General features: G+C 37.9%; 1 long non-coding RNA gene across 2 annotated transcripts in view; it reads right to left on the bottom strand.

The window, feature by feature from the left end:
• Positions 1-14,700, bottom strand: part of LOC135304249 (uncharacterized) — a 121,453-nt gene that overhangs the window by 47,163 nt on the left and 59,590 nt on the right. The gene's annotated exons all lie outside the window — the stretch shown is intronic.

Genomic DNA, 14,700 nt, shown 5'->3' with positions numbered 1-14,700 from the left:
AATTGGAGTCTGTGGTCCTTAATTAAAGATATTACCTGCAAATTCTGATAATAAGGAAATAGAAGACAGCAAACATTGCAAAAGAAAGTGCAAAGAAAATCCACTTTATTCCATTTTGCATAGCATTTCTTTACTAACTATGACTTTAAAATGAAGAAATAAAATGAATCTAGGAAAAGGCTTTGACTTGAGAGGCTTGCAAACAAATCTTGGGTTTCTAAAGAAGAATCTTTGAAAAATGAAACGTTACATTAGGAAAATGGAAGCACTTTAGCTGAGCTCTAGAGATAAAAATTTACAGGCTGTGCCAGGGACCTCAGAAGGAGCCATTCCATGTGGGAAACAACTTGCACTGTGTCACGAGACAAAACTCCTCAGTTAAAATTTGTGTAATTCTAAAAGTTCTTCAATGTAAATTTAAGTACATTTTTGCATTGCAGTGACAAAATCAAAATAACATATAGCTATGAGAAAAGTGGACTCAGTCCAGAATATATTTCTAATTCTAAAGTTTCTATTTGACATGGATATAATTGCAAAAATATTTCTAATTTAATATTACAACTAGTGTAAAAGAAAGCTAGGAAAAGATGCTGGTCCAGCACAGTTTTTTGTGCTAAGCAAATCTGTATTTAGTGAACAGAGAATTTGGCAAGTTATCACATCAAGAGATATCCTCATCTAAGGAAAAACTCTTCCTTACTCCAAATCTCCTATGAATCCCCTGACTGGTATTTCTGCTTTTCACACCTAGATCACAATTTCCATTCAGCACCTTGGAAAATTCTCATAAGTCTAAGAAAAATATATTGTGCTTAAGCAACTCCTGCCTTGCACTAATCTTCTGACTTCATATTTGCCATCTTTCTACACTATCCAGAGTGTGCTTAGTCTGCAAAAGTAGCATGGAAAATTTTTAATTCTCTTGAAATACCTGGCACTGAGCAACGTCAGGTGAAAGAAATTTAATTTTGTGGAATATCATTTGGCTTTGATACAATTTACCCTACATTGTACACTAACTCCAAATTGAAAATCAGTTTTTTGACCAAGACCCCTTCTTCAAAAAAATTAAGCTGTGGACAAGAAACCCTCTTTCTGTGTTTTCTTACAGGTGTAGTCATTGACCCCTGAATATTTGTCCCCTCATTTTAGGATTTAAACAGCTTTGTTATTAACCCTCAGAGTTTCTGACCTTGCTGCTTTTGTGAAATAATAGTGTGAGAATGGAATTTTCTTCCAAATGAAATGTTTACTCTATAAAGCTGTAACTGCTATATTGCATTGTATTTTTATGTTTATTGTTATGAAATGATGTTATTTGTAAGTATAATTCTGTAATAAAAACAAAACAAAGATTGATGCTGAAAGAGAATGAAATTTCAGAACATGCTATAAAACTAATCTAATACTGGAAAATCATAAAAAAGTACAATTACTCTATTTACAGGTGAAAAGGAAAAACAATTGCATACATAAAAATAAAAGCCCTTTTTTATAGTAAGAAGCTTATGAACATTGAAATGAAAGCAAAATCCTCTTACAAACAAAAGGGTTAATCTTAATTGTATTGACTATAACAGGAACATTATTTTAATGCTGTAAAACCTGTTTTTTACTCAAAAGTACCTTTGCATAATGAATGTTGTGGCTGTTGCAGAATTTGCCTGAGTCTTTCCACATAAATCACACTGCAGCCAACCTCCTTTTGTTTTGCAGAGCTGATGTTCAGTCACAATATTCTCTTTGGTGCCATTCTGGAAGTACCAATTCGTACTGATGAAAGATGCAGATTTTAAAATCCACCCACTAAATATTTGAAATTCAGAAATATCAAAGGCTGGGGCAAAAAGATAATTTGGGATGGGGTCAGTTGGAGCCACAGAATTACATGAGATGGGTGGAAGGGACAAGAGAATTTCTTTCTGATTATTCCTGTTATATCCTAGAAAAACTCTAGCAGACCTGGGAAGCTCTTGGGGAAGAGGTAAATCTGTAAAAAAACACAATCCACAAGAAATATTAATGTTTGCTGTTCAAGCAGTATTTTCAGTTTTGAGTGGAATGGGTTGAAATTTCCTCCTTGTCAGAGGAGCTGCTTTGAGAGAGTTTCAGGGTGATTTGTTCCAGTTTAGAAGACAACCAGTGAAACCAACCTGTGATTTTCTACCACTGTCCTCCAAGGATGAGGAAACGTCTCCATGTGACACAATATTCATAATCAAGGGAAGAGATAAATTTGGAAAGAAAATTGGCATGTTGGTACAAAGGTGACTTCCAAGTCTCAACCCTTCTCAATGAAATGTTCTTGTATGGCATAAAGGAAAGATACAAAATGAATTTACCTCAAATTTACCCTCAGCCTGCCTATACCAGCACTAAAACAACCAACAACTTCTTTGCAGAATTTCTTGAGTTTTTGTACCAACATCTGAAATATCCATCGGGCACTGACTTTTACAACAACAATAGTGCTGTTGGTATAGCCAAAGAATTTATTTGTAAGCAAAGATCACATCCACCAAAATCAGACAGTACATCCTCCTTTTGGAATTTAATGTGCAAAAAGATAAGAAGGAACCATAATAATCCAAGGCAAAATGGAAAAAGCCCGTGGAAAGAGCTACTTCCTGAGCTATAGTAATTAAAAGCCTTGACATATCTATGAAAGAAGGGCTTGGATAATCTTTATTATACTGTAAGCAAGGCAAATGGCAGATTGATATCCCTTGGCACAGGAATACGCTACTAAATATTTGAAGACAAGCTGTGACTTCAAATATCACATCCAACTGCAACTTTAATTTTTTTTTTTGCAGAAAAAGCAACGCATGCTGAGGAAGATATGGCTTATTTGAAACTTATTTACTGTCATAACAGATGGTGAAGACTAGAGAGAATATAAATGAAAAATATGGGGGCCCAATAAATGTCAAGGCTCCCAACTTGGTTTGTAAAATTAAAAGAAAAAAAAAAGAAATCAGCTATATCTATGCAAGATACAAAAACTTAACAGAATAGATTAGCTTTTTAACATCTTGGAAATAACCATTTTTCTGCCCACACAACGTGAGATCAAAAATTGCATTATTTTACAGTCAATGCCATCTTGAAAAAGTTATACAGCATGATCTATGCAGAGTTGCCATTATTCAAAGCTCCTTTTCAGGCTTTACCCCCAAAGTTCTGGTGGATTATGACAATTTTATCAGTTATATCTACAATGGCCAAGACAGTTTCCTATGAACCCATGGTGGGGTAGGAGCTTTGCTGGCTGTGTTTGTAACCCTACAGCCACAGCCTGAGGAATGAGGTCAGAGCTTGAGCCAGAGCCACAGATCCAGGCCCTTCTGTTGGTGGGGAATTTTTCAAGTCTGGGGTTCTCATTTCTGAACAAAACAAAATTTAAAACCAGCAAAATCTGCAGGACAAGATTATTCTTTATGATTAGTCCTCTTTCGTCCTCACCTCAACCTCTCAACTTCAGAGAGAACTGAGCACTCAGGACTGGAAAAAGCATCTGGCATCCCACAAAACTGTACTTTGGAATCTCTTCACAGGAGAGGATCCTGGCATGATGAATCCATCCTTGTTTTCCAAAGTGTACAGGTGGAAAGGGAAACACAAGGGAAGGAACAACGTCCCTTCACTTGTGGAGGAAAACTGCATCTGGGCTGCTCCTGGAGCCACCATTGCCTTGGCAATGCCTCTGCTATCAAAAGCAAACTTAAGGCAGAACTAAACCAAATTGACATTAATGAAAATCTGAAATAAATTCTTAATGTGAAGTTACATAATGAAGCTCAGCCTGTCTTCATCTTACTGGAAGGAGCTTCCACGGTGACACTGTGCCATGAATTGACACTGCAGTTCACAGAAGAGCACAAAGCCAACAGCAAAAAATAGATATTATTCTATATATAGCTCCTCTCTTGATGTCTATGTCACCTAGGTGACTGGAAAATACACCACTAATGCAATACTTCATTCACTAAAATACTGCACAGCTTTTAAATTTTACTTTAAATCTAGCAAAGAATTTCAGAACATGGTAAGAAATATAATATTAATTATGCCATAATGGCACAAAGAGAAATAAGGTAGTGAGTATATTTTTATACAGTTTTTCTTAATGAAAAACAAAGAAGCATACACAAAGTCCTGGAGTTTTTCATGCTGCTATCTTTTATGTTTTCTGTGCATTGTATTTGAATGCTCTCCTCTTGATTATGTTCTCTGAAATACTTGTTTGAAGTAAGATACTTTATTTTAATAAGTGGAACAAAGCTTTGAATAGCTTGGTTCAAAAAACAGTTTTAAATGAAAGGAGCTGTTGCTAAGCACAGGGATCTTTGCCAAATACTTTTTAAATGGTTTATTGTGCCCTAGCAATCCTGAGATTAAAAACATCTCTTGAATTACAATGACACATCAAAAAATAAAATTAATGTGGGGGTTTTCATTACAAGAACTGAGCCTCTGTGTGTTATTCTTTCCATTAGATAAGAAAGAAACATACTGTGGTACATTGTTTTTGCTGTCAGAGTGAGCTTTTAGGCAAATATACACTATCACACTACATCCCTCATGGATTCAATCATGCACTCTACAAGTTCTTCTATTAATTTAGCTTAATGCTCAGGATTTAAGGGACAGACTGTATATTTTCACATATTTTTCTGCTCTAGGGATGAGTTATTTTTAGACTCCATAAGTCTTCATCAGAATCAGATCACATTGACTCATCCCACTACAATATGAACAATATTGCCTCACTCTGTAATAAACATTTAATTTTCCACTGTTCTTGTGACGTTACAAAGCAAGTGTTTGACCAAGCTCTGGTGCCGCAGCCCTGCAGAGCACGTAGATCTCATTGCCAGTGAGAAACCTGAGCTCAGAGTGCAGGATGTTTTAGAGAAAAACACAATCAATAGCATTTCCCAGCTAATACAGATGTCTAAAACAGTGCTCTGAGCACTGCTGGCCTCAGAGTACACAAATTGTGATTTAGAACAGGGAAAAAGGAAGTAGAAAACCCAACAGAGAAAACAGCTGCTAATTGATTTTAAACCAAACTCAGTTTCCACAACTTGAAATCTTATTTCACTTTGTATCTGAGGGCTGTGAATAGCAAAAAGCCTAAGTTGCAGATATCTCACACTGGGTTTGAAAGCAGACCATGCAGATTGTTGGGATTTTCCTGTAAATCACCAACTCCCCTGTTTTACCCAACATCTCCTAAGCTGCCATTGACAGACAGCACAAGCCCCTTGCCAGATAACACGAGCACCCTGCATGACTTTAGCCCACAGGTTTTATGTCTCAGCATCCACTCTCCTGCTTTATTTCCCAAGGAAAAATTAAAATATTCATCTGCAAGTTATATATTACAGCAAATGAAACCAAAACACACTGTACACATAAAACTGAGCCAAATCTGACCTAGGAAAATTGGCAAGCACAAGAATGATTGGAACAAGTGGGTCGGACTATATTGGTGCTGTTACTCACAATGTAACACCTCAAATGACTCAAATAACAAAGGCAAACATAGAAAACTTAAAGAATTTGCAGTGAAATCCTGCCACTTCCATACACTTTCTTGGACAGTCCATTATGAAGATACATATTCAGTTTTTTTAAAGCCCAGAACATTTCTTCCACAAAGAATTTCCGTATTTTAGTGCCTGTCCCACACTGTCACACTCTTAAGGGAATCTGCACCTCCAGGTAGACTTCTTTTATATTTCCCATCTTAAATGGGAAATATGTGACAAAAAAATAAGAGGAACGTGTCAAGAAGAAAACCAAGGTCATCTTCTCAAACTGGCCATGGATTCCTTGTTCTCCAAGCTGGCACAAGTTCTTGGAATTTCAGTGAGGACCTAGACTGGCCAGAAATGTGCAGAAGGTTGTTTCCTACTCCCAAAAGCACAGGAGTGAGCTTGGCTTAAATGTCTTTGGAAAGGCAGGTATTAAAGATGCTGAATGTTGGGCAAGTCAGAAAAAAAATTGTTCAAAATTGTATTTTTAAGACACGACGAGTTTCAACCAGAGACACTCCATGGCTTTAATGTTCCTCTTCCAGGGGATCCCTAATGAATCCACACATAATCAGGGTAATCAGGGTTCTCTGCCTTCAGTCACACAGGACCAGGACCTGTATTTTAGGATCCTTCACTCCTCAAGCTTACTTGTTTCATGGGGAGCTCAAAGGCAATGAATGCCACTAGGAAAAACTTTCCATAACAGCCCCATTTGATTCCCTGCTCCGATAGGAAATAAGAAATAAAACACTTTAAAAATGAAACAGATCCCTTCAACCTTTGCTGAAAGAAGACCATCACACTTTATAGTGCTCAAAAGGTGAAGCAGAAATATAAAAAAAAAGATGAAAACAATTACAAACCTTTGGAAAATATACACTTTTCTGGTTTTCTTTGATAATACCACATAACTCAAAGGGAATACACAGCCTCACATAAAACATCCATCCACAAGGAAAGGCATTTATTGGCCTCAGAAGCCAGATATCACCTAAAACAAAACACACCATTATTTGGACAAAGATGAAATGACTCGTCCTGCCATTGGAACTTGCAGGGAGAGGCACTTCATCACCAGGCAATATTCAATAGCACTGGGTAGGGAAATTGTGCAGCTTGGAGCATTGGCTCTGGAGCTCACAGCTCATGGCAACTGCATTTGCTCACATCCAGTTCTGTGGATTCTTGTTTATTCACTACGAGAGACATGCAACACAAAGCAGCTTGGAGCTAATAATTTTCTCATTTCCTAAAACATTAATTACACTAATAATTAAGGCATTGCTTTTTCATACTGATTGAAGAAGGAATCAGCACAACTGAATAGGCAGTAATTCTCATGGTCAAATTTCCAATAGACTCCGAAGCACGAGATTAATTTTTGTGTTTGGATTTCCTTAGGACAAGGATCAGCCTGCAATCTTTCCAGACATCAATATACGCCTCAAACTTTTGAATAGAAAAAAATACCTGTGCAGACTCAAGTGTTTTGAACAAATTGTGCAAATGTTAGATACATTAGAAAAAATATTAAAGGCAGAGTAAGCGACTCTGTGGTGGTAAAAGCTTAATAATAGCAGATCATCCACTACTCATGAGCCACCCAAGAGAAATACCTCCTTCCAAACTAGAAGTGAAGCTTTAGGGGAAAAACATTAAAAAATGGAAAACCATGCAATAACTACTGGGATTACTCAGTTTTTAGGAAGAGGTTCCAGTAGGAATTGTCCTTATTTCAGGCAGTGTTTAGTTTTATTTTATCTCCTTAAGTAGCATGATAGTTTCTTATTAGGGTACTTGGCTTAGAGCTTATTTTTTAAATTAAATTTCAGTTATAATAAACTCTTGCTTAAACCAAAATATTCCAGTGGTAGTTTGTAGAAGATGTTATTTCAATAAAGAAATGTTGTAAGCTCAAAGTTTAATGATTCTCTAATGATGTCTCTGTTGTTTAATTGGAACAATTGCTGCAGAGACATTTGTGCTCTTTGGCAATTGCTATTTCTGCTAATGTTCAAGTAAAAGTAAACATGCTTTGGGCTCTGGAACCTCCTTAATCCCTTTGGTAAACAGAACAGGGGAATTTTGAAATGAGTAAAAAATGGGATTAATTTTCAGTTTTTAGTCAATGAACTGAAATCTCTGCTAAAATGATCCATATTCCAGTTTTTCCCACCAGGCATGCCCTTTAGAGCCATTCTTTCCTTCTGACCTCTTCTGTAACATGCTCTTATTTCCATGGTCCCAGGGTTTGTGTGAGACAACAGGTGACAGAACCACCCAGGATCTTCACTCTACTAATAAGCTTGAAAGTTGAAAATACTGGATTTTAGAAAAACATTTCTATCTGGTTTTCACATGAGCTTTTAAATATATGGAATTTAAACCAACTGTCTTCCTCACTGAAAAAGTGAAATAAACCAAATCATACACATTCAAAATCACTAAAATTATTTGTAATATTTCCCTTAACGCACACTTCCCAGTGAAGCAACATCCTCCTGCAGTCTTTCCATACCTTATTTCCCTTCTTTTCCTCAGTCTTTCCACACAATTTACATCCACTCAACTAAAATGATAGCTCCTTATCTGTCTGAATCTTGGATAAATCTTTCTGAATTTTGCTCTTGCTTTTCATGGCCTGCCACTGCCTCCCAACACAGGAACCTCAGTGTGTGCTGTGCCTTGGCTGCATGGTCTTTTCTTTTTTCCAGACCATTGGCTTACAAAATGAACAAAATTGGTCCTAATACTGATCTCCTGTGGCACTCCACTAATCACTTCCCTCTTTCCCAAGCCACTACCCACTCACAAATACCTCCCTTTGATGTCTCAGTAGATAATTTATCTGTTCACATACCTCAGCTACTATAAAACATCAAAATTACAGACCTTGCAGATTATTCTTTTGTGTTTTGCTCTATCAACAGATTTCCTAAATGCTAGGAAAATTATTTCTATGGACCCAATTTACCTTGTTACTGCATAGCAATGATTTGTTAAACATAATCAAATTTTTGTGGCTGCCTTTAACTGTAATATTCCAGGTGCTTCCACTGGGGCCTGGTATAAAAATAAATGGAGTAGGAAAAAATATTAAACTCCAAGATCCTTCTGTGCACTCATTTACCAACAGAGCTCAGGTAGAAAACCTTCTAATAAAGACTGTTGAGTTTATTAATAGATCTATTCTCTATAATAGTATTATTCTCCATGAATAGTTCACCTTTTGTTTCAAAACAATCTGTTAATGTTATCTCAGGAAAGTGAAACTTGAACTTCATGTGTTCTGCTGGTGGGCAGTGACATTCACCCCATGGAGCAGCAAATGTGTGACACAGACAGAACCAGAGATTTCAGACATTGGAGAGAAGAACATTGATTGAAAAGTGTGCTCTGAGCTGCTGACATCCTTTAGCTATAAAGCAAAAATAAAGGCAAAATAATGTTTGGAAAAGAATAAAAGCTCTGGTTTATATTTACTCCGTGCTCACAAAATTCATTCTTTCCTTCCTTGGCTAGTCAGAGACATAAAAATTCGATTACAGAAAAAAAGAGTTTGTTCCAGACCCCATCAAATGTCAGAGACATCCTGATAGCTAAGTGCCAGCACAAGATAAAGATTAATAATATTGGCAGCAACCTCCTTTCCCAAGACTTCTGTAAGGAAAGGGACAGACAATACCAGGGTAGCCATGCAGACACTTCTTGGCTCCTACTTTTCCACTGGTGTTTTTTCCAGTGTAAGCTTTGCCCTGAATCCCTTGAGTTATTGTCAGAATTCCCTTGGATTATAATGATGTGGTATCACCACTTCACCCTTTCACCCCCCAGCAAAAATATATAAATAAATAAGGAAAAGGCAATGCCACAGTGCAGAAATGTTGCTCTGCATTCCAAACCAGTCCCACACGTTCCTGCAAGCACAGTGACTGCATGGATGCTCCTCTCATGCATAAAAAAGATCCTTAACAGGCTGTCTTTACTCACAGGGCCCTTCAACAGGTATTCCCGCTTATGTCTGCAAGTGCTATGTATTGTAAACGTGCACACCATCTTATTTTATATTGAAACAGAAACAGATTGTTTCATATAGTTGAAATAACTGATAACAGAAGGCAGAGCCATGCTAATTTATGTTGATCAGGATCTGTGCACATTTTCAAATCTTTGAAGGGAGGCAACTCGAACTGAAGCTGTTATGTCTAAAACCATCACATGGAGCCCAATTGCAGAGAGCAGGAAAAAACAGTTGTGCAGGAAAAAATACACTTAAAAAAATAGTTAAATTCTTCTCCACTTTGAAATTGAAGCAAGATTTCTGTGCTGAGACTGAGAAGAAGCCCTGCATTTCCAGCAAGAACAAGTATTAATGGATAAGATGCAATGAAAGAAGTGATGTCAGGTAAGCCAGAAGCTCTTAAGCCAACTATGAATTTAGGAGAGAAAAGCACAAATATTTTACTGACATAATTCAGGTTGGAAATCTGACTTCTCTTAAAGCATTGGCAAGGATTTCCCCCCACAATTTCTACCCTCAGCATTATTAATCAACCAACCAGTGCTGTCCCAATGTGGCACTGGGGTTGTACCACCAGGGTGTGTGTGAGAGATTTCCTGCACCCCACTGGCATTGCCAGAGGTAATTTCAAGCTTCATGAGAAACAAGACAACAATCAATGATCAAATTTAAAAAAAAAAATTATGGAAGGAAAAATAAAAAACAAGCAGAATTATTGGGTGGCCTTCTAAGGTGTATCAGAGAGAGAAAGAGGATTAAAATTCCCTGAAAAGGGTTGGGGAATGCCCTTGCAAGAGCTGTGGCTGCCCCATCCCTGATCTCCTCCTCCTGAGCTCCTGGGGAATTTCCAGGGGCCAGTCCTGGCAAACAGCAAAGGAGGGAGCTGGAACAGGCTCTGAAACTTGGTCCTGCACCAGGCTGGACAATCAGCACAAGTGATAACAGCCAAACCCATCCTTATCACCTCAAGAGCCAATTCCCACTGGGATGGGAGGTTAATGGAAATTGAGCAGCAGCTGCTTTTTGCTGTGGGTGTGGACACACTGAGCCAGGCTGGGGAGACAGGCTTTCATTCTTTAGTGAAAAATCACATTTTTAGGTGGCTGAAGCAAGCAAGCAGACAGACACCTGTACAGAACAAACATGGAAGCTCAGGCTTGGCTGGGATGGAGATTTCCTCATCACCATCCACCACACGCTGGCACAGTCACAGTTTCATTTTCTGATACCAAACATACTTTTAGAGTACCAGAGATGACATATATTTTGTAAGTGCAGGGCTAAAGAACCCCAATTCATACAAAATTAATGACTAAAAATGCCTGAGCATTCTTCCTCACCAAGAAAAAGACAGTTACAAGTACCTGGATTTCCAAGTGAATTATAGGCCAAGAAAAACCTAAAATCTTAACTCTAATAAGTGCATTAAAATAAGACAAGAAATTTTTAAGTGCTTTCTGTTTTTAAAAAATATCAGAAAAAGAGCTACAATATTGACTGCCTTAAAACCCTTTGGAAAAAAATGCATTTATTTATGGAGAAAACAAAATTTTCTTTTCTTTGCCATGGTTGATAGAGAACTTGCCCTAGCCATGCACTACCACAGAGAAAAAAGTATTTTATTACAGAAGCATTAAATTCAGGTTGAACTCCTTATGTAGATGAACTCCTTATGTAGAGGTGCAGAATATGGTAGTATTGAAAAATAAAATTTACACAGGAATTTAAAAAAAGTATTACTTTGGCTTTCAGGAGTGGATGGAGTTGTTGGGGAAGAACTCTGGGAGTGGCTGTGCTGGCCCAGAATGAAGCAGCTTTTCCCCCCTTTGTACCACCCTGCTTTTTATGTCCTCTGCCAGTATATAATGATTGTATAAAATAACTCAGAATAGAAAAATAAAAGTGGACATTTTCTATGCTGCACATCACTTGAGAAATCCCTGACAGACTCAGGATTTGCAGGAGACTGAATTGTTAACTTCTAGAATTACAAATCAAGCATCATCCCATATGGCACTACTTTTCAAATGACTTTCCTGTAAATCACAAAATCAGAAGTCTGACTCATCAGCAGTGCCACTGAGTGTGGCCCTGACATGAATTTGGGCTCCTCACAGAAACAGAGAATTTACAATATCCCAGTTAGTGCCCAGGGTGAACTGGGAGAAACTCTGGGACTAACTCAATTCTCCTTCTGTGTCCCCCATTTTCTTTTTAAATTATTTTTTACCTTCTCAAGGTTTTACTTTTATCTTTGTGTCTTTTCTGTAGTTCCTTGGCTCCCCTCCAGGTGAACACAATATCCAGTAAACATTCCTTTTTCTGCAAGTTTTATGCAGACCAACAAGGACATCACCAGCATCAGCTGTACCAGTGCCACTCTGCTGTTTTGGTCCTGCTTTTTATTTTTCCTATTTATCTAATACCAATTGTTTAAACAAGATGACTTTACTTAAAGGAAACATCTTCCTTCCATCTCCCTTGTCACAGGACCCAGAGTCAGGCAGAAGCTGGAAGTAAATCTGGTTTTTGTGACACATCAGTGAACAGAACAGGCAATGTCTGTAACTAGGGAGCTTTGTTTTATTACAGCAGAATTTCCTCTCTTCCCCACATTTGCTTTTTTTTGGGGGCATCCAAACAATACCTTTTTCTTGCATATTTATTCTACTCCATCAACAATTCTGAATATCCCTCCTCTCCATGTTTGGAATAGACCTGTATAAGCTTTATCCTATGGACTTCTAGCATGAAATGTAGTAAAAAAATCAACTTTTCAGCAGCACCACTACCAAATCCCATTTCAAGAAGAGTGACCAACTAAGTCAGTCACAGGAATCAGGACAAAGAGAGAAAACTTCCTTGAGCATCTCAGGGTTTTCCAACACATTAATTTGATATATTGTTACTGAGAAATATAACACCTGTGTAATATTACACTTCAGCGTTCAAAACCATAAAGATTCTACAAGAATGACAGGCTAAAATATTACTTTTTTAGTAATTCCAAGTGTGAATTAGTTAAAATCTGCAGGACATAAGCTTTGATCCACGCTGCAGCATCCCCATAGCTCACTCCTGAGATTATTTCATTGCCATCTGAAGCACGTATGGAGACACAGGGCCTGCTCTAATTACAATATTGTAGTTTTGACTGACAGACAATATGTCTACAATCAACTCATTTGAAAGCCATGTGTTGCGACAGTTCCTTGTCCGACTCCACAGTGCAGAACCAAGACAAATCAGTGCCTTGTTACTCTGCACTAATCCCACAGCGAAAAAAAAGAAAAAAAAATCCTCGGGAAACACATGTACACAAAGAACAGTGGGGCCAAGAGGTACCCCAGTTTCTTTTTTATCTTTTCCTAATTGTTAATATCTGCTGACTCCTCAAACACGGCCAGAGCGTTTGAAAACAACACTTCAGGACGTTTCAACTCCAAAACTACTGATTCCAAACTTCCAAAGTGTTCTCAGCAAAGTTTGAATACGAAAATTTAAAAATCTCTGTTTTTGAAGTCACAAGAAACCCCACATTATTACACTTATTCCTCACTCACACCAATATATCCCTGATGCTGAAACAATGTTTTTATTCTGACCTCACACCGGCCTGGATAAGTATAATTATTATGCAGCAGAATATGACAGAGATATCTGTCATTAGTAGAATTTCTGGAATTTTGAACATACATTTCAATAGCCTAAGTGGACCTAGCTTGGCAATTTAGCTGACCCTGGAAAAGAGTGCCTTATGTTCATCTTGTGCAATCTGTCCAGTAACAGATGCACACCATTAAGATGTAAAGTGAGGTGGAGGAGGATGGGAACAGCAGGAGAAGAGTCAGGCCATTAGCAGAGGAGCCATGAGCTTCCCTAGGCCAGCACCAAGGGAGACAGGAACCTACAAATCACTCCAAACAGGTTTCTCCAGTAAGCCTGTGATAAACAAATTACTATTTTTGAAGCGTTGCACTTACTTTATGGTAAATTATATGTAAACATATTAAAAATTAAATAAAAAAAAAAAAAGTGAGTCCCTGCAGTGTTTGTGGCGAGAGCACGAGGTGGGAGCAGGCTGCGGGGAGGTCCAGGTGTGGCAGGGGGACAGCAGAGGATCCAGCCAGTCCCAAATCACACCCTGGAGTCAGACGGAGCAGCTTTGCTCTCCCCTCAGCTCACCAGTGGTGAAGCTCCCCAGTGAAGAGTTGGTGCTGGTGACCTGCCCCAGCAGCAGACACAGCCTGGCACACATTTAACTCATTGATCAGCACCAGGAATGTACTGGGAGGCTCTGATGGCTTTCAGCTCTGTCCTTCCTGCCCGTTTCTGGGAAATTTTCTCACCTTTCTTTATTCAGTTACTACCATAAATGTGCAAAATTAGACAGGACTTGCAATTAATTGTTTTTTAAAGTGTTCAAAGTGCCATTTTCCAGGATTATCGCAACATAAAAATATTCATCATATCTGCCCACACCAAATGTTGATATAAATTATTAATTTAAGGCAAATGTGACAATTAAGCAGATTTATTAGCCTTAATACATCATGCAATTACTAAATGACTTCTTTTTAAAGCTCGTCTTCTCTCTTTCTCTGCAAGCAAAACTGCTTTTGTTTTAGGTACCATATTTTATTTATTGATACACATCATCTTGAGAATGAGCTATCCAAGTTAAATTTTGTAGTGACAGCATTCAATTAACACGCAAACAAAGTACGTACAGATACCTATTAGCATCACAATAGCAGTCTCCAGGGAGGAAAAAAGTGTCTTTCAGGCAGAGTTTTCAAGTAAATAATTAACAGACAAAACAATCCCTGAAACTGTGGCTAAAGCACCCTTCTATTTGCAGTTTTAGTACAGGGACCTCTAATTGACCAGGGCTGGATTGTTCATCCCTAAAAGTATCCCTTTTGCCACGAGGCTGAAACCACAGATGGGAGAATAATGGTCACATTTCTGTTTGCCTTGTCCATGGCACAAGGTCTATTCTGTCAACAACAGAACGCCAGGATTATGATTTTTATGTTTTCAGAGGTATGAGAGTCCCTAGCTGTCAGTATATTAGAAATATAGAAAGAAAATTCTAAAATCCACTTAATTGTAATAAACGCTTATGGA

This window comes from Passer domesticus, chromosome 7, assembly GCF_036417665.1.
Source record: "Passer domesticus isolate bPasDom1 chromosome 7, bPasDom1.hap1, whole genome shotgun sequence".
Classification (NCBI taxonomy): Eukaryota; Metazoa; Chordata; class Aves; order Passeriformes; family Passeridae; genus Passer; species Passer domesticus.
This window is presented reverse-complemented; position numbering and strand designations above follow the sequence as displayed.